This window comes from Marmota flaviventris, chromosome 9 (genome assembly GCF_047511675.1).
Source record: "Marmota flaviventris isolate mMarFla1 chromosome 9, mMarFla1.hap1, whole genome shotgun sequence".
Lineage (NCBI taxonomy): Eukaryota > Metazoa > Chordata > Mammalia > Rodentia > Sciuridae > Marmota > Marmota flaviventris.
Window position 1 is genome coordinate 62,035,196 of NC_092506.1, and position 20,626 is coordinate 62,055,821.

The 20,626-nt window shown below is 38.5% G+C and overlaps 1 protein-coding gene across 5 annotated transcripts in view; it reads right to left on the bottom strand.

Moving 5' to 3' along the window:
- Positions 1-20,065, bottom strand: part of Fam168a (family with sequence similarity 168 member A) — a 189,034-nt gene extending 168,969 nt beyond the window's left edge. For 2 of the 5 annotated variants that reach the window (XM_027942567.2, XM_071616471.1), the window contains exon 1: positions 19,840-20,062. The gene's annotated coding sequence lies outside the window, so the exon portion shown is untranslated. Of the gene's footprint in view, positions 1-19,839 lie in introns of all 5 variants that reach the window. The other 3 variants (XM_071616472.1, XM_027942566.2, XM_027942568.2) reach the window with 3 other exon arrangements.
- Positions 20,066-20,626: the final 561 nt, after the last annotated feature.

Here is a 20,626-nt window from a genome sequence, read left to right on the forward strand (position 1 = left end):
GCACACACAAGTAATCCCAGTGACTCAGGAAGCTGAGAGAGAAGAATCACAAATTCAAGGCTAGCCTCAGCAATTTAGCAAAACCCTGTTTCAAAACTAAAAAAAAAAAAAAAAAAAGTGGGGGGTGATGTAGCTTTAGGCATAGAGGGCCTCTGGGTTCAATCCCCAGTACTGCAAAAAGAAGAAAGAAAAAGAAAAAAATTAAAAAGAGTCAAAGATACAGCTCAGTTAAAGAGCACTTGCCTAATATAAGCAAGGCCCTGGGTTTGAGTCCCAGTACCACGGGGAAAAAATAATGTAAAAATCAAAGCCATTTCACAAACAAGATTAATTAATTGGCCATGGCTTCAGCTGCATTTTTTCTTTTTTTTTTTAATTTGATTAATATTTTAAAATGTCATTTTTATTCTAATTTGTTATGTATGATAGCAGAATGCATTACAATTCATATTACACATATAGAGCACAATTTTTCATATCTCTGGTTGTACACTGCATTTTTTCTTTTTCTACTGTTAATATTCTAGGCTAAAAGTAAGGAAGCCTAATTAGTCTGGGTGGAAATGACATGTACACATAAAGCATTTTTGCTACATATAAAAGTACAAGAGTACTGCCCCGCAGCCCTGTGACCTGGAAAGAGGCCAGCCCCGCAGCCCCACGGCCCTCGTGGAGAGGCACTCTGCACTGGGGTTCCTTATTCACCAAAGTGTGGCTCCATAGCCCTACACCAGGGTACAGGTGGGCTTGAGGTTGCTGCCACCACAAAACTACACTGCAAGGATATCGCTGCTTCTATCAAGGGACAACAATAAGGACCTGGTAAGACATCACCGAGGTCCCTGTGGGCCTGGCTGCACCAGAGGTATCTCTACTAGAAATGGTAACAGTTATCCTGTTGCTGAGGTAACAGAGAGTCTTGCATGGAGTAACCTCTCTCTTTGTTTCTCCTACTAACAGCCAACTTTTTATGATTACCCTCTCACGAATCATATAATCTAAGACCTCCATATTCTCACATCCTACCTCATAAACATCTCAGACAACCCCCAGCACCCCCTTCTACCACTGGAAACTGTAAACCATTTTGCAAGGCTATTGACTATATGGTAGAAGATAACCAAACTCATTATTTCTGATTATGGCAACAAAACTACAAATGTAAAAACAGATCTATGGCTGCACATTGGATACATTGAGTGCTGTAATATTGATCTCCCCCTTAAAGGGCAGAAGCTGTAATACCTCAGACCTACACTACAAGAGGGGAAGACACATAGACATCATGAAAAAAAAAAAGGGAGGAAAGTGCCCCAAACAAATCAAGATACTACAACAATAGAATCCATAGATAGCACAGTAGATGAAATGTCAGAGAAGGAGTTCAGAATATACATAACTAAAATGATTTGGGGGTTAAAGAATGACCTAAGTGAGCAGATACAGGCAAAAATCAATCACTCCAACAAAGAGATAAAAGAACAAATACAGGCGCCCATCGTTCACACCAACAAAGAAATAAGAGAGCAAAAACAGGTAGCAAGAGATTACACTTCAAGAAAGAGATAGATTCTGGAAAAAAAAAAAAAAGAAAGAAAGAAAGAAAAGAAATCCTTGAAATGAAAGAAACAATAAGCCAAATAAAAAACTCAGTAGAAAGCATCACCAACAGACTAGATCACTTGGAAGACAGGACCGTAGACAATTAAAGACAAAATATAGAATCTTGAAAATAAAGTTGATCTCACAGTAAAGATGGTAAGAAACCAAGAATAGAATATCCAAGAATTATGGGATACCATCAAAAGACCAAATTTAAGATTTATTGGGTTAGAGGAAGGTTCAGAGATTCAAACCAAAGGAATGTACAATCTCTTCAATGAAATAATATCAAAAAATTTCCCAAGCATGAAGAATGAATTGGAAAATCAAATACAAGAGGCCTATACGACACCAAATGTACAAAATTACAAATCTACATCAAGACACAATATAATGAAAATGCCGAGCATATAAAATAAGGATAGAATTTTAAAGGCCACAAGAGAGAAAAATCAGATTACATATAAGGAAAGACCAATTCAGACCTCAGCAGAATTTTCAACCAAGACCCTCAAAGCCAGGAGATCCTGGAACAACATATACCAAGCTCTGAAAGATAATGGATGTCAACCAAGAATCTTATATCCAGCAAAATTAAGCTTCAGATTTGATGACGAAATAAAAACCTTCCATGATAAACAAAAGCTTAAAAGAATTTACAGCAAGAAAGCCTGCACTACAGAACATTCTTGGCAAAATATTCCACAACAAGGAAATAAAAAAAAACAACAATGAAAATCTGCAAAAGGGAGAACTATGATAAAGGAAAAACCAACCAAGGGAGAAACCAAATCAAGTTAAATACCAAAAATAAACAAAAATGACTGGAAACACAAATCATATCTCAATAATAACCCGGATGTTAATGGCCTAATCAAAAGACATAGACTGGTAGATTGGATTAAAAAAAAAAAAAAGACTCAGCAATATACTGCCTTCAAGAGACTCATCTCATAGGAAAAGATGTCCACAGACTGAAGGTGAAAGGTTGAGATAAAATCTACCATTCACATGGTCTGAGTAAATGAGCAGGGGTTTCCATCCTCATATCAAATAAAGTAGACTTCAAGCCAAAGTTAATCAAAAGGGATAAAGATGGACATTTCATACTGCTTAGGGGAACCATACATCAATAAGACATAACAGTTATAAATACATATGCCCCAAACAATGAGCATCTACGTTCATCAACCAAACTCTTCTCAAGTACAAGAGTCAAATAGACCACAATATAATAATTCTGGGTGGCTTCAACACACCTCTTTCACCATTTGATAGATATTCCAAACAAAAGCTAAATAAAGAAACTATAGAATTCAATAATACAATCAATAACTTAGACTTAACTTACATATATAGAATATATTATCCATCAACAAGCAAATACACTTTCTTCTCAGCAGCACATGGGCCCTTCTCTAAAATAGACCATATATTATGCCACAAAGCAACTCTTAGTAAATAGAAAAAAGTAAAAATACTACCCTGCATTCTATCAGACCACAATTGAATGAAATTAGAAATCAATGATAAAATAAAAAATAAAAGCTACTCCAACACCTGGAGACTAAATAATATACTACTATATGAACAACTGATTGCAAAAGATATTAAGGAGGAGATTAAAAAAAATTCAGAGGCGAACAAGAACACTGATACAACATATTGAAATCTCTGGGACATTACAAAGGCAGTTCTAAGAGGAAAGTTCATTGCATGAAGTTCATTCCTTCAAACAAGAAAAAGTCAACAAATAAATGACCTAACATTACATCTCAAAGCCCTAGAAAAAGAAGAACAAATCAATCCCAAAAGCAGTAGAAGACAGACAGAAAATACTTAAAATCAGAGCTGAGATCAATGAAACTGAAACAAAAGAAACAATTTTAAAAATTGACAAAACAGGGGCTGGGGTTGTGGCTCAGTGGTAGAGCACTCGCCTCTTACATGTGAGACCCTGGGTTCAATCCTCAGCACCACATAAAAATTAATAAACAAAATAAAGATATTTGCCCATGTATAACTAAAAAATATTTTTTAAAAATTGACAAAACAAAAAGTTGGTTCTTTGAAAAAATAAATAAAACTGGAGAGAGAAAACTCGAATTACTAACACTGTTGATGAAAAAGGAAATATCACAATAGATACTACAGAAAATAATTAGAAATTATTTTGAAAAATTGTACTCCAATAAAATAGAAAATATCAAAGGCATTGACAAATTCTAGAGGCATATGATGTGCCCAAACTAAATCAGGATGATATACACAATTTAAACAGATCAATTTCAAGCAATGAAATAGAAGACACCATCAGAAGCCTACTAACCAAGAAAAGCCCAGGACCATATGGATACACAGCTGAGTTCTACAAGATCTTTAAAGAATAACTAACACCAATACTCCTCAAACTATTTCATGAAACAGAAAAAGAGGGAATGCTTCCAAACACATTTTATGAGGCCAATATCACCCTGATTCAAAACCAGGCAAAGACACATCAAAGAAAGAAAACTTCAGACCAATATCTCTAACAAATATAAATGTAAAAATTCTCAATAAAATTCTGGCAAATTGAATACAAAAACATATCAAAAAGATGGTGCACCATAATCAAGTGGGGTTCATCCCAAGGATGCAAGGTTGGTTCAACATACAGAAATCAATAAATGTCATTCATCGTATCTATAGACTCAAAGTTAAAAATCATAAGATCACCTCAATAGATATAGAGAAAGCATTTGACAAAATACAACACCCCTTCATGTTCAAAACACTAGAAAAACTAGGGATATCAGGAACATATCTCAACATTGTAAAAGCTATCTATGCTAAGCCCCAGGTCAACATCATTCTGAATGGAGAAAAATTGAAAGCATTCCCTCTAAAAACTGAAACAAGGGGCTGGGGTTGTGGCTCAGCGGTAGAGTGCTTGCCTAGCATGTGTGAGGCCCTGGGTTCAATCTTCAACACCACATAAAAATAAACAAATAAAATAAAGGCATGCTGTCCATCTACAACTACAAAAAATAAAAATAAATAAGTAAATGGAACAAGACAGGGATGCCCTCTTTCACCACTTCTACTTAACATAGTTCTTGAAACCCTAGCCAGAGCAATTAGATAGACAAAAGAAATTAAAGGGATATGGTAGGGGGAAAAAAAGAACTCAAATTATCACTATTTGCCGACAATATGATTCTATACCTAGAAGACCCAAAAAAATTCCACCAGAAATATTCTAGAACTAATAAATGAATTCAGCAAAGTAGCAGGATATAAAATCAACATCCATAAATCAAAGGCATTTCTGTACACCAGTGACAAATCCTCAAAAAGAGAAAATAGGAAAACCACCACATTTACAATAGCCTCAAAAAAAAAATAAAATACTTGGGAATCAACTTAACAAAAGAGGTGAAAGACCTCTACAATGAAAACTACAGAACACAAAAGAAAGAAATTAAAGAAGACCTTAGAAGATGGAAAGATCTACCTTGTTCTTGGAAAGGCAGAATTAATATTGTCAAAATGACCATACTACCAAAAGCACTATACAGATTCAATGCAATCCCAATCCAAATCCCAATGCCATTCCTCATACAAATAGAAAAAGCAATCATGAAATTCATCTGGAAAAATAAGAGACCCAGAATAGCCAAAGCAATCCTTAGCAAGAAGAGTGAAGCTACCGGCATTACTATTCCACACCTTAAACTACACTACAGAGCATTAGTAAGAAAACAGCATGGTATTGGCACCAAAAGAGACTTTTAGACCAATGGTATAGAATAGAGAACACAGAGACTAACCCACATAATTACAGTTATCTCATATTAGACAAAGGCACCAAAAACATATATTGTAGAAAAGATAGCCTCTTTAACAAATGTGCTGGGAAAACTGGAATCTACATTTAACAAAATGAAATTAAACCTCTATCTCTCACCATGCACAAAACTCAACTCAAAGTAGATCAAGGACCTAGGAATTAAACCAGAGATCTTGCGCCTAATAGAAGAAAAAGTAGGCCCAAATCTCCAATATGTTGGATTAGGCCCCAACTTCCTTAATAAGACTCCTATAGCACAAGAATTAAAACCAAGAATCAATACATGGGATGGATTCAAACTAACAAGCTTCTTCTCAGCAAAAGAAACAATCAGTAAAGTTAATAAGAGAGCCTACAGAATGGGAGCAAATCTTTACCACAAACACATCAGATAAAGAGCTAATCTCTAGGATACATAAAGCACTCCAAAACCTTAACACCAAAAAAACAAATAACCCAATCAATAAATGGGCCAAGGAACAGAACAGACATTTCTCAGAAGACGATAAACAATCAATCAACAAATAAATGAAAAAATGTTCAACATCTCTAGCAATTAGAGAAATACAAATCAAAACTACTCTAAGATTTCATCTCACTCCAGTCAGAATGGCAGCTATTAAGAATACAAACAACAATAAGTGTTGGAGAGGATGTGGGGGGGAAGGTACATTCATACATTGCTGGTGGGACTGCAAATTGGTGCAGCCAATCTGGAAAGCAGTACCGAGAATCCTTGGAGAACTTGGAATGGAATCATCATCTGACCCAGCTATCCCACTCTTTGTTTTATACACAAAGGACTTACAAACAACATACTACAGAGACACAGTCACATCAATGTTTATAGCAGCACAATTCACAGTAGCTAAATTGTGAAAGCAACCCAGATGCCCTTCAATAGATGAATGGATAGGGGAACTTAGGTATATATACATAATGGAATATTACTCAGCATTAAAAGAGAATAAAATCATGGCATTTTCAAATAAATAGATGGAGTTAAGAGACTATAATGCTAAGTGAAGTAGGCCAATTCCAAAAACCAAAGGCCAAATGTTTTCTTTGATATGAGAATGCCAATAATGGCAATGGGGGTGGGGTGGGGGGAACCGTGAGAGGAATGGCAGAACTTTAGATAAGACAAAAGGGAGGGAGGGGAAGGGAGGGGGCATGAGTGTAGGAAAGACAGTGGAATGAGTTAGACATCATTACCCTAAGTGCATGTATAAAGATATGAATGGTGTGAAAATAGATTGTGTATGTCCAACCCCTGCCACAAAAAATTGTGCTCTGTATGTGTAATATGACATGAATTGCATTCAGCCATCATAAAAAAGTACAAGATTATCTCAAGGCAAAGCACTAAAGTACTTGTGCAATTGAGTTGCAAGCTGAACTAGCTGCATTTTTTTTCATAAAACAACATTTTTACTTGAAAGAACAACTGGCAGATAAACCATAATTGCTCAGATTTAGATGTTTGGCAGGCATTTTTTCAAAAATGAACAATGTGAGACTGTCACTTCAAGGAAAACAACTGTCAGTATTTGTTGCCAATGATAAAATTTGAGCTTTCAAGTGAAAATTAGAAGACTTGTCTAAAGAGATTGGTAGCAATATTAAGGAATGTGACTTTTTTATATTATGCAATAGGATATCAACATTTAGATGATCTGTATAACTCAGTGCCATAGACCGAACTGTGTCTCCTCCAAATTCATATGTTGAAGCCCTGTCCCCCAATATGATAGTATCTGGATATGGGCCTTTGGGAGAAAAATAAGGTTTAGATTACTTATAATTAGGTTTAGATGAGGTCATGGGGGGAGGGGGCACCATGATGAGATTAGCACTCTTATTATGAAACACCAGAGAGCATGATTGTGCAAGTAATTAAATTTGCTCATGTGTGCTCTCACTTTATCCTTTCTCCATCTCTGACCCCCATCATAGCTTTTCTCTTTCTCCCTTCTTTCTCCCAACTCCACCCCATGTGAGGACAAGCCAGAAGGTAGCCATCTATAAGTCAGGAAGAGGCTGGGCACAGCCAGGCAAAGTGGCGCACAACTGTAATCCCAGCAGCTTGGGAGGCTGAGGCAGGAGGATTGCAAGTTCAAAGCCAACCTCAGCAAAAAGCAAGGTGCTAATAGGCAACTCAGTGAGACCCCATCTCTAAATAAAATACAAAATAGGGCTGGGGATATGGCTCAGTGGTCAAGTGCCCCTGAGTTCAATCCCCAGTACCCTCACACACCCCTGCCCCCAAAAAAAGGGCTAGGCACAGTGGCTCACACCTGTAATCTCAGAAACTCAGAGGTTAAGGCAGGAGGATCACAGATTCAAAGCCAACCTGAGCAATTTAGTAAGGTCCTACTTCATGAGATCCTATTTCAAAATAAAAGATGAAAAGGCTGGGGATATGACTCAGTGGGTAAGCACCCCTGTATTCAATCCCCCATATAAAGCAAAAAAGTGTGTGTGTGTCTGTGTGTGTGTGTGTGTGTGTGTGTGTGTGTATAAGGGAGGAAGAGAGTCCTCATCAGAAAAAGTCATGCTGGCAACCTGATCATTGAGCCTCCAGAACTATGAAAAAATAAGTATCTAATGTTTAAGTCACTTGGTATTAATATTTTATTATGGCAGCCCAAAGAAACTAAGATACTTGTGAACCAATATTTTCCAAATGACCTAGGTATATTACTAACAGAATCATGCATGGGTTTAAAGATCTATTCAAAGTTCAAAACAGACCAATCAATTTTAAAATAACCATATGTGTTATGATTGGGATATGAGGGATTCCTCCAAAAGCTCCTGTGTTAATACAGGAATGTTCAGAGGTGAAATGATTGTTATATTATGAGAGTTGTAACCTAATCAGTTTATCCTAGTTTGGATGGACTATTGGGTGGTAACTTTGGCAGGTGAGGCATGGCAGGGAGGTGGGTCACTGAGGGTGAGTATTGGGAAGGTTCAACTTCCCTGCAGCTCCCTCCCCTTCTCTCTCTGCTTTCTGGTCACCATGAGCTGAGTAGCACTCCTTTACCAGGCCCTTCCACCATGATGTTCTGCCTCATCTTGGACCCAGAACAAGGAATTCAGCTGACCATGGACTAAACCTCTAAAACTATGAGCCAAAATAAACTTTTCCTTCACTAGTTTTCTTTGTTGTTGTTGTTTTGTTTTTGTTTTTATTTTTGTTTTTGTTTTTTTTTTTAATATTTTCTTCTGTCAATTTTTTTTTTTTTTTAATATTTATTTTTTAGTTCTCGGCGGACACAACATCTTTGTTGGTATGTGGTGCTGAGGATCGAACCCGGGTCGCACGCATGCCAGGCGAGCGCGCTACCGCTTGAGCCACATCCCCAGCCCCCTTGTTTTTGTTTTTTTTAAATCAGGTATTTTGGTCATGATGACAAAAAGTTGACTAACAGTAGAAAAAGATCATTGATACAGTTTTAGATTCCATAAGAAATTCCAAAAGACCTTAAGAAACTGCAGTTTTCAAATTCTGGTGTAGTATCAAAGAAGAATATCGAGCTGGGCGTGATGGTGCATGCCTATAATCCTAGCAACTCAAGAGGCTGAGGCAGGAGAATCAAAAGTTTGAGGCCAGCCTCAGCAATTTAGCAAGGCCTTAAGCAATTTAGTGGGACCCTGTTTCAAAATTAGAAAGAAGGAAGGGGTGCTGGGAATATGGCTTAGTGATTAAGCATTCCTGGGTTAAATCCCTGTGATGATGATGATGAGGAAGAAGGAGGAGGAGGAAGAGGAGGAGAAGAGGAGGAAGAGGAAAAGGAGAAGATCCACAATTATATAAAAATGCAAATTAAACATTCCTTTCTCAAACACCTACTTAGGTAGGACAGGAACTTATATATATATATATATATATATATATATATATATATATATATATATATATATATATTTTTTTTTTTTTTTTTTTTTTAATTTTTATATAGCAAAATAATAAACTGCAACAGTTTGAATACAAAACCAGTTATGAACCCAGACAGCAAAGAGATTTGAAAAAAATGTAAAATGTTATTCTAATTTTTTTGGTTTGGGATAATATACTTGCTTTAAAAAAAAAAAAAAAAAAATATATATATATATATATATATATATATATATATATATATATATATATGCTAACAGCCAGGAGTGGTGGCACATGCCTGTAATCCCAGCAGATCTCCCAGCAGATCGGGAGGCTGACACAGGAGAATTGTGAGTTCAAAGTCAGCCTCAGCAAAAGTGAGGTACTAATCAATTCAGTGAGACACTATCTCTAAATAAAATAAAAAATAGGGTTAGGGATGTGGCTTAGTGGTCAAGTGCCCCTGAGTTCAATCCCTGGTACAAAAAAAAAAAAAAAAAGTTAACAAGTAATAGTTTTATTTTTTAGTAATTTAAATATTCTGGGCTGGGATTGTAGCTCAGTGGTAGAGAACTTGCCTACCAAGTGTGAGGCACTGGGTTCAATTCTCAGCACCACATAACAAGTAAATAAATAAATAAAATAAAGGTATTGTGTCTGTCTACAACTAAAAAATAAAAATAAATATTCCACACATTTCTCAGTGTTAATTTCTAATGCAATAAATATTGATAGATATTTGGGGTCCTTGGTAAGTAAAAATGTAAGGACACCTCATTTAAGAATTGTTGCTATACAACAAGTAAGAAAAACTATTCCTACAAACACGAATGGTCAGAACAAAAAAGCAAGTCAAAGCCGGGCAAGGTAGTGCACACCTGTAATCCCAGTCACTTGGGAGGCCAGCTTCAGCAATTTAGCGAGGCCCTAAGCAACTCAGTGAGACCCTGTTTCTAATAAAATACAAAAAGGGTGAGCGCTTGCCTTGCACACGTGAGGCACTGAGTTCAATCCTCAGCACCACATAAAATAAATTAGTAAAACAAAGGCGTTGTACCCATATTCGACTAAATATTTCTTTAAAAAAAATGTATATATACACACATACACGGGCTAGGAATGTGGCTCAGTGGTTAAGTGCCCCTGAATTCAATTCCTGGAACCAAAAAAAAAGCAAGTTAGTCATACTTTATGAAAGTTCATAAGCAGACAAAAATCAAAAGATTGGTAACCTCAGAGGAATGGGTAAAGTTCCCTTTCTTGATCTGGGTGCTGGTCATACGTTTTATGTTTTTTGTTTTTTGTTTTTTTTTTTTTTTTCATGTATCATGTAAACCTCTATACAATTTCATTTTAATTTATATTTTCTATGTAAACATATAACTTTGCTATGGTTTGAATGTTGTTTCCCTTCAAAATTCATGTTCATACTTAATCCCGCAATGTGGTGGTATTAAGATGTAAGGACTTTGGGGATATGATGATGTCATGAGGGTTCCATTATCATGAATAGGATTAATTCCCTTATAAAAGAAGCTTCCTGGAGAGTGTTGCCTAGCCCTTCCATTCCTTCCACCATGTGAGGACACAGCTTTTGTCCTCTCCAAAGGATGCAGCAACAAGTCACCATTTGGATGCAAAGAACACTGACCAGATACCAAATCTGCCAGTACCTAGATCTTAGACTTCCTAGCCTACAGAACTATGAGAAATACATTCATATTATTTGTAAACTACCCAGTCTAAGGTTTTTTTTTTTTTTTACAAATATCTTACATTTGAACCAAGACACCCATATACATGCCTACTTTAGCTCACCCACAGAAGTTCTGTTAGCACTGATCCAGGATATAATTGGGGCAAGTCATAAGAAATCTTAGGGATAATGAGTTCTATCTTGCACACATTGAGATCACCAGAATGGATGTATTACAGGTAGTAGATTGTAGCTAGTGAGACCTGCAAGTATGGAGCTTAGGAGAGACCTCTGAGCTGGAGAAAGAAATTTAAGTCATCAGCATATGAGCATGACTACTTACTCAAAGAAATAATCTAAAAATCCAGTGAGCCAGGAAGCCAACCCCAAGAAGAAAGAATAGTTAAGATCTCTCCTTAAATATCAGTTATGTTCACAGCTTCAAAAATCAGTTCCTGCTAAACATCCAACAGGAAGAGCAAAAACCATGAACTATGTTCAATAATATAGCTAGCTTATCTGGTGGCTGAAGTAAAGAAAAGAAATTCGGTAGGGAGAGGGCTTTCAGGGCTTTCCGGATGGAAGGTACAACATATGGCAAGAATAGTAGTACAGGGGCTGGAGTTGTGGCTCAGTGGTAGTGCTCGCCTAGCACCCATGGGGCACTAGGTTCAATCCTCAGCACCACATAAAAATAAAATAAAGATATGGTGTCCACCTAAAACTAAAAAATAAATTTAAAAAATGTTAAAAAAAAAAAAAAAAAGCATAGGAGTATGATAGTACAGTCTAATTCGGGACTGGCTTATCTGATTTTACAGTAGAAACACATCCTAAAAAGCCCTAAAAGAGATACAAACTAGGGCCTACCAGCACACAAGAAGAGAACAATTAAAGAAGACTGTATGTGATCATAAAATGAGCCATTCCAAACCTCATTCCCCAGAATATCTGCATATCCTTCAGGACTTACCTCAAGCACTAATTCCTCTCCCTGCTCCACTGGCAGATGCTTTGTCCATGCACCTACTGTAGTACGAATCCTATTTTGCTACAATTATGGATGATATCCCACCTCCCCACTAGACTGTAAGCTCCTTAAAAGCAGAGAATTTTATTTTTGTATCTTTGACTGCCAGCACTCCCTACTGCGTGCCATCTAATAATCACTCAACAGATATTTGTTGAACAGATATTTTAAACCTGTCTCGCACAAGACTACTAGCTCCTTGGCCTTAGAATGTGTTGCAGTTATAGATTTACATTCTTTATTTTGCTTCACTTATGATAGTATCAAAGTAAATTTATTCCAAATATATATTGACTGAGGGAAGATGTAGCTGAGGACAACAATGAATAACAAAACAGCAGCCTAGAAGAAAAGTTGACACTAAACAATTCACAACTAAAATAAAAATATCAAAAACAGTAAGCACTAATATACTGAGCATCAACTACATATGTGCCAGTCACTATTCCAGGTATTTTGACCTCCTTGCCTCACTTAATTCATACATCAACCCAACAATGGAGTATATTTCCTTCTTATATATGTACTAAACAATCTTTCTCACTTGTCTCTGTAATAAGTTACAGGTAGAAAACTAAAAGGGAAATGGCTGTGTTTGTCTGAATAATTGCAAGGAAATAGTATATACCACATTCTCTACTTCAATAAAGCCTCAACTGTTTCATTTTTAGCTAGCCAGCACAGTTAATGTGGTCCCATAAATTCACGAGAAGAAAGTCTACTAGCACTTTCTCCATTCCACTATATTCACCAATTATAAAGTTTCAAGAGAGAAACTATAAACTGGCCTTCATGGATTCCCACCTGCATTGGGAAAAGAACCTTTCAGAGAGGCAATAAACCAAGTATGACAAACTTTTTATTTATGTTTATTTATTTGTTTATTTATGTTTTAGGGTGCCCTGATTTCAGTCTGGTAAACTAGGAGGGAGAAAAAAAATGCAACTAAGATTTATATATTCTTTTCTTTAATTTTTTTTATTTTTTTATCGTTGTAGATGGACAGAATGCCTTTATTTTATTTATTTTTATGTGGTGCTAAGGAATGAACCCAGTGCTTCATGTATGCTAGGCAAGCGCTCTGTCACTAAGCTATAGCCCCAGCCATATATAGTCTTTTATAGTTTGTTTGTTTGTTTTTTAATATTTTTTTAGTTGTAGATGGACACAATGACTTTATTTTTATTTATTTATTTATTTATTGTTATGTGGTGCTGAGGATGGAACCCAGGGCCTCACGCATGCAAGGCAAGGCACTGAGCCAGTCTTTTATAGTTTAAAAAGCATTTTCACATTTATTATCTCAAATTTATTATTTATTAGCTCAAATTTAGGTATTTAAACTGAAAACGCAACAGAATTATTAATGAATTTGATTTCAAATTTCTTGGACAAAAAATGCTTGGCATTTAGATTGCTAAACTTCTGATATATATAATAGAGGTTTCCTGTTGGTGGTACTCTGTACTTCAGATGACAAATTCTCCTACACAATCAGGTGAGAACTAATGTACCAGGGTGCCTTCTGCAAAAAAGAAGAGGTATAAAAACCCTGACCAAAAGATCCAAGTAGCTTGCAAAAACATGACATGAAGCTTCAAGCTGGTATAACAACAACAACAATAAAAATCTAAAATATGCAGAATTTCTCTACTAGTGAGAAAAGTGCTTTAAAATAGTGCTCTTTAAGAGCTCACAAAGCCAAGTGTGGTGGTGCATGCCTGTAATTCCAGCAACTTGGCAGTAAGTTCAAGACCAGTCTCAGCCAACTTAGTGAGATCCTGAGCAACTTAGTGAGATCCTATCTCAAAATAAATAGATAGATAAATAAACAGATAGATAGATAGATAGGCAGGCTGGGAATGTGACTCAGTGGTTAAGCACCCATGGATTCAATCCCCAGCATCAAAAACAATAAGAGTTCACAAAACTGTTACTACCCCTTATTTCCAACTCTGATCCATAGCAAAGTAATCTGATCATCAATAAAAGCAAATTGGTTGCTTCTTGCTATCTGCTACACTACCCATATTCTTCAGCAAATGGCATCCACAGATAATAGAAAATATTATTATATCTGCCTTATCCTCCAGAGCTTAGCATGTGCAAGGTCCCAGGTTTGATCCCCAGCACAGGAAGGAATGAAGGATGGATGGAGAACCATAGACAATAACTTTGCTTCTTTGTATTTTTTTGTAATTTCCAATTTTCGTCATATATATTTTAGTGGTAGAAGACAAAGTTCTTTTACAGCTAAAAAACAGGAATAAAGTGTCTGCTGTGGTGGCACAACTTATAATCCCAGTTATTCAAGAGGCTAAAGATCACAAATTTGGGGACAACCTGCACAACTTAGAAAGACCTGGTCTCAAAAACAAACAAACAAAAAATCTGGTACCCCAAATAAAACCAGGGGTGCTGGGCTGGGGATGTGGCTCAAGTGGTAGTGTGCTCGCCTGGCATGCGTGCAGCCCAGGTTCGATTCTCAGCACCACATACAAAAACAAAGATGTTGTGTCTGCCGAAAAGTAAACAATAAATATTAAAAAAAAAAAAAACAGGGGTGCTTAGCCACTGAGCCACATCCCCACTACTTTTATTTTTTTTTTTATTTTGAGATAGGGTCTCACCAAGTTGCTTAGGGCCTCGCTAAGTTGCTGAGTCTGGCCTTGAACTTGCAATCCTCCTGCCTTATCCACCAGAGCCCAGTCACTGGAATTGGCATGCACCACTGTGCTTAGCTCAAAATAAATTTTAAAAGTGCCAGGGATGTAGCCCAGTGGTAGAGCATTTGCCTAGCGTATTCAATCCCCAATACCACCAAACAAAAAAGAAAAGAAAGAAAGAAAAAGAAAAGAAAGAAAGTCACAGAAGAACACTTATACTATGATACTATTTATAAACAGTTGCACACACAGGGCAAGGAATGTCTCTTACCTAGCATGAGAGAGGCCCTAGGTTCTATTTGCAGCTGCCACAAAAAAGAAAAAAAATTGCAAGTGAAAACTATATTGTTTACAAAGGGTTGAAGGGGGGAATGCTGGGCAGTGATACTGGCCAAATTTTATTGTTATATTGTATGCATGTATAAATATGTAACAACAAATCCCATCACTATGTACAACTGTAATGCATCAGTAAAAAATGTGGAGGGCTGGTATTGTAGTTAAGCGGTAGAGCCCTTGCCTTATACATGTGAGGCACTAGGTTAAATCCTCAGCACCACATAAAAATAAATAAAATAAAGATATTGGGTTCATCTACAAAAAAAAAAAAAAAAAAAAAAAAGTTTTTTTATGTGGAAAAAAATATATTGTTTAGATATTTAGACATATGCACATATTTGATAAAAGTAAGGGAATGATTCATATCAAATTCAGGAAAATGGTTACCCCTGAGGGAGAGGGAAGGAGGAAGATTCAATTGAGCAGCACTTCCCAAGAGGCTATAAAAATACTACAAACTCCTTTTTGTTAGTCTGGGTAATACTACACATCTTCAACTGTTATTATTGTTTAAATTTTGGATTTGTATTATATATACTCTTATACATATGAATTATTTCACAATGTAAAAGGAAGATGCGGGCAGGGGAATAGCTCAGTTGGTAGAGTGCTTGCCTGGCATGCGCACAGCCCTAGGTTCAATCCCCAGCACCACATACAAGAAAAAAAAAATCACCTAAAAGAAACATGTGAAGAAGAATGAACTGTAATCCAGACTCTTTCTCTTACTGGCTGTATAACTTTAAACAAATCATTTAATCCCTGACAGTCTTTCTTATTTTATAGAAGAGGAAATCAACAACTCACATCTGTTTGGTACTTTCCTTGGCATTTAAAGAACTATTTAAAGGGGCTAGGACTGTAGCTCAGTGGTAGAGCGCCTGCCTCGCATGTGTGAAGCAGTGGGTTCGATCCTCAGCACCACATAAAAATAAGTAAAGATATTATATGTTTATCTACAACTAAAAAATTTTTTTCAAAAAAAAATAACTATTTAAAGTTCCTAGACTACAAATATGCAAATAGGTAGCACAAACATGCAAACTGCAGATAAATTGTTATATCATAATAATACAAAATAATGCCTCTTTAATAAATAATAAAATACCATAATACTAAGAACTCATTGGTAGGGCACAAAACGCAATTCATCATTCTAGCCATTGTCTAGCTTTTTAATAATGGGAATTTACACTGTTTTAGTGTACATTATGCAACACTCTATGTTAAATGCTTTCTTGGATTATTTTCTCTAATCTTCAAGCAACCTTATGAGATTAGTTCTATTATGCCCACTTTAAAGATGAGTTCATTGTGCCCAAGGTCATACAGTAATAGTGATGGACAGACTTCAGAACCCACACTCAGTCACTGCACTCATTTTGCCTCACTTTTTTTCACATTAAATTCTCTCTCCCATGACACTTTAAGCTCATTGACAACTGCTTTTTGTTCATCTTCATTTCCCCTGGAACTTAGCAGGCATCCAATAAATAAATAGTAAACAGATATTTCATATATGTGCAGTGTTTTCAAGACATAATTTCAGGACATGAACTGATTTATTCCTCTTGATACCTTTGTGAAATACAAAGCATTTTTTGTTTGTTTTGTTTTACCATATTTAAGTGTATAATTTGGGGCACTGAGTACATTCACAATGCTGAGCAACCATTACTACTAAATATGAAAGGTTTCTAATGACTTTACTGAAGTCTCTGCTTTTAAGTGTTGGATTTGAAGCCAGTTTGACTCCTAAATTCATGAGCTCTTCATTCTACCAAGGCTTCTACCAATACCTTCACCTGCTCTCCCCTTTTCACCAGAGTGTCTGGAGGGTCAAATGAAGTAAAGACGCTAAAACACTTTATTCACATTAATACTATACAGATGACTGCAGCTGTAGGGGGGAAAAATCCACCAACACATTTCTCTCAGGTGATTACTTTTCATTTTGAGCTTTCAAAAGCCAGGACTTTCAGAGAAACATCCCACCTCTAGACATTGCCTGCAGATGCACAAAAGCAAGGTCTGGACCCCATAGTAAAGTTATGAGGAGAAATGTTTGCATTAGTTAGATTACATTCTCATAGTATTACAGGTAACTGCTCAAACCTGATTTTTATTGTAATACAGAAAGCTTCCTCATAAAAAAAGACTTTCAATTCCAAGGGTGAGTTCAACCTTCCATCATTCTGCCCATTTTGAAAACTACCAAAAAAAAAAAAAAAAAAAGATTCCAAGTGGGTATTTTTGTGTGCTCAACTGAAAGCCAAGAAAAGTGGTTTGCTTTCAAGCTGAACTCTGAGGCTTTAACAAAAATAAAAAGAATTATTTTGATCCCATTGGTGCCAATTTTATCCTCTTTACAACTCATTTTTCCTTAGTCTGAGCTCTAATCAACATCTACTTCATGTTTAACATATTATAGTTAATGCAATTAAGTCCAGAAAACAGTTTCCCTAAAGATGTTCCCTCCATTCACACTCCTCTCTACTTTCCATTGTCAGCATTCTGCCATAAGAATAAGCATATCTCTTTAAGTCAAATTTCTGATGAATAGATGTAGATGTTGTTTCTGTAGTTAATACAATGCATACATCACCATCATCCCCTAAAAAATAAAAATGATTCTCTATACTTCATTTATCAACATCTGATAGAATTCTGATCACCTGAATTCCTTTAGAAGAAAATTCAATCTATAGAAATAGTCCAATTATTTTAAGTCTTATCAAGTAATGTCAAAAGAGAATCAAATGAAAAACTCCATCAGTACCAAACCATCGATCTCACCAATGAATATTTATGACATTTCCATATTTCCTGTCTTCTGTTTACATAAAGCAGTGATGCCAAGACTCATCTCAGGATTATTAGCCTGCAATACAATGATGGGCCTAATTGCCTTGCAAACCAGGACACCAATAAATGGAGTCTTCAAGCAATCAATTTTAAGAGGAAAGAAAAAAAGGCCTAAGTGTTTTCTGCATATATGCACGTTGCCTGCCTAGAAAATAAATTCAGCTTCATATTTTTTAGTCTCATTCATTAGTTCTCAAGCAAGGAATGCACCCTTAACCTCAAGCTCATCAAATCTATTTAAATTCCAAATTCCAGTACTAGTTTTAATGCACCAGGGGGAGGAGGGAAAGGAAAAGACAGAGCCCTCATACAGAAAAATACCTATCACAACCTCGTTGCATCTCCTCCCACCTTTAGTTTCAAAGTGCCCCCCAACTTCTCTTTATGATACGTGAATAATAAAAGACATCGTCCCCTCCTTAACTTTACCTTTTTGGCTGACTTCCAAAAGATACTAATACAAATAAAACAAACAAAAAGATCAAACTAAAGCTTAAAATGTCCTTTAGAAGAGTCTTTAATGTACCTTCTCTGTTCCCTACAAAGTCCCCTTTAACAATCTTCCAATTACTGCCTCCCCTCCAAACGCAGCAACCAAAACTGTCCCTTTAAGTGTTCTAACCCTTAAACCTCTGGTGTCTCTTGGAGGACATCCCAATCCTTCCTCTCCAGAAAAATCCAACCCACTCATTCCCAGTATTGCACACCTCTCCATCCTCTCTGTCCCATCCATACCAACAACCCCAGGTCTCTTTCATCTTAAATTTCCTCTCTACCACCTCACCATCCACAAACACCTCTCCAGCTCATCACAGACATTCCTTCTCCAAAACTCCCTCTGCCACCTTGGCCAAGGGACATTTTCTTTAAGACACCATCCCCCAACCTTGCTCACCACCTGCCACTATTCTTTCAGTGAATCCAGTCTAGCAGTCGCATGTGCCCTCTGCCTTCTCCCTACACAGGGAGCCACCATGCCCCCTCCAGTGAGTCCAAGATCACCCTAAATCCTATTCCACTGTGCCCCACCCCCAATTTCAATCCTTGTCCTCCCATTTTAGGCCTAACTTCCAATTTATCCCCCTCCTTCCAGGTCACCATAACACTCCATCCCCCATTGAAAGTCTCACCCCTGCCAGCACCTATTCCAACCTTCATCAACCATCCCAGGAAAATCTCAAATTCCACCCCCTCTGCTCTATCTTAACCATACTAATTCCGTAAGTCTCCGCAAATTCCACCATCCCCAGGTGACAAACGCCCACTTCAAGCTCAGGTCTCAACCCATGCCAAGTCCCTCACCCCCAGCTCCTACCACCCTACCACTTCCATCAGCTTACTCCAGTCCCACCCCAAATTCCACCTTCCTGAATTAAAACACTCCCCAGGGCCCTATTCAACGGTTTACATCCCACTCTGTATAGAAATCATCCACCTATCTCCCACCCGGGCTCAGATCCCAAGCTGTCAACTGCTCCAGGCCAACCCCAAATCACCACCCCCATTCAGTCCCCTCCCCCATTATAAAAACCATCCCACTTCAGTCTCATATCTCGCCCCAAGACTATCCCAAATCTTTCCCGACACCATCCCCCCCCCAACACACACACACACACACACACACACACACACACACACACACACGCTCCTGTCCCAGGTCCGACTATTCCCCCATGAGAAGCCCACCTCCTTTATCCCCCCTCCAACCTGCTGGGGTCCCACCCTCACCCCACCCCCAGTCCGCGCTCGGACAAGTCTCCCCCGCCAGCCCGCCGTTCCATCGCGACCTCAGCCCCCTCCCCCCAAGCCGCGAGGGGGCTCCGCAGCCCCCACTCTCATTCTCCCCATCGCCGCCAGCCCAGGCTCCAGACCAGCGGGCCAGCGGGCCGGGGGGGGGGGTGGGGGGGTGGGGGGTCTCCTCACCGGCTAGCCACTGCAGGCGAAAACGGCTACGGAGGCGACAGGAGGCGATGCCCTTGTCTTCTCCGGAGGCTACAGCGGCGACGCTCTCGCTCCCTCGCCCGTGTCCAGTAAGGTGGCGGATGGCGCGCAGGGACGGGAGCCTCCTCCTCCTCAGCTACTCGGCTCTGAATCCTCTGCAGTAGCCGCGGAGGAGCCCGACGGGTGGGGGGAGGGGACGATCGGCTGCAGGCGAGAGAGGAGGAGGCGGAGGGAGGGGGCGGGGGACCGCTGAGAAGGGCGGGGGAGGAGGAGCCGCCGCGGCGTCGCGACACGTCCCACGGACTCAGTGCGCCGGGACCACAACTCCCGGCATGCCCTGTTCCAGCCCGCCCAAGGCCTTTGCTTCCCGCCGCGCGCCCGCGCTGAGGGTGCTGTGCCCTCTCCCACCACCGACAATGGAACGAGCTGTCTGTACACTGGCGCCTTTTGTAGCCTTGAAGACCACATGTCGGGAAAGTCGGCGGTTCTGCACCCCGATCCCCAGGTGGCGTAGCTCTCAAAGTCTCCAATCTACACAGACACGGGTTGCCTCCCGCTGGACTACATCTCCCGGCGTGCCACACAGCCTCCCACTCTCCTCTTTCCGTACCTTTCTCAGACCCGGTACTACAGTTCCCAGGGAGTGTGGTCCCTGCAAAGACTAGGAGGTGCAGTTCTCGATTCTTCCTCCATGTTAAGAAAAAGAAGTGAAAGAGAGAAAAAAGGGAAGGAATATGCTGACCCACCGAGCATAGGCTTAGATGGGCTA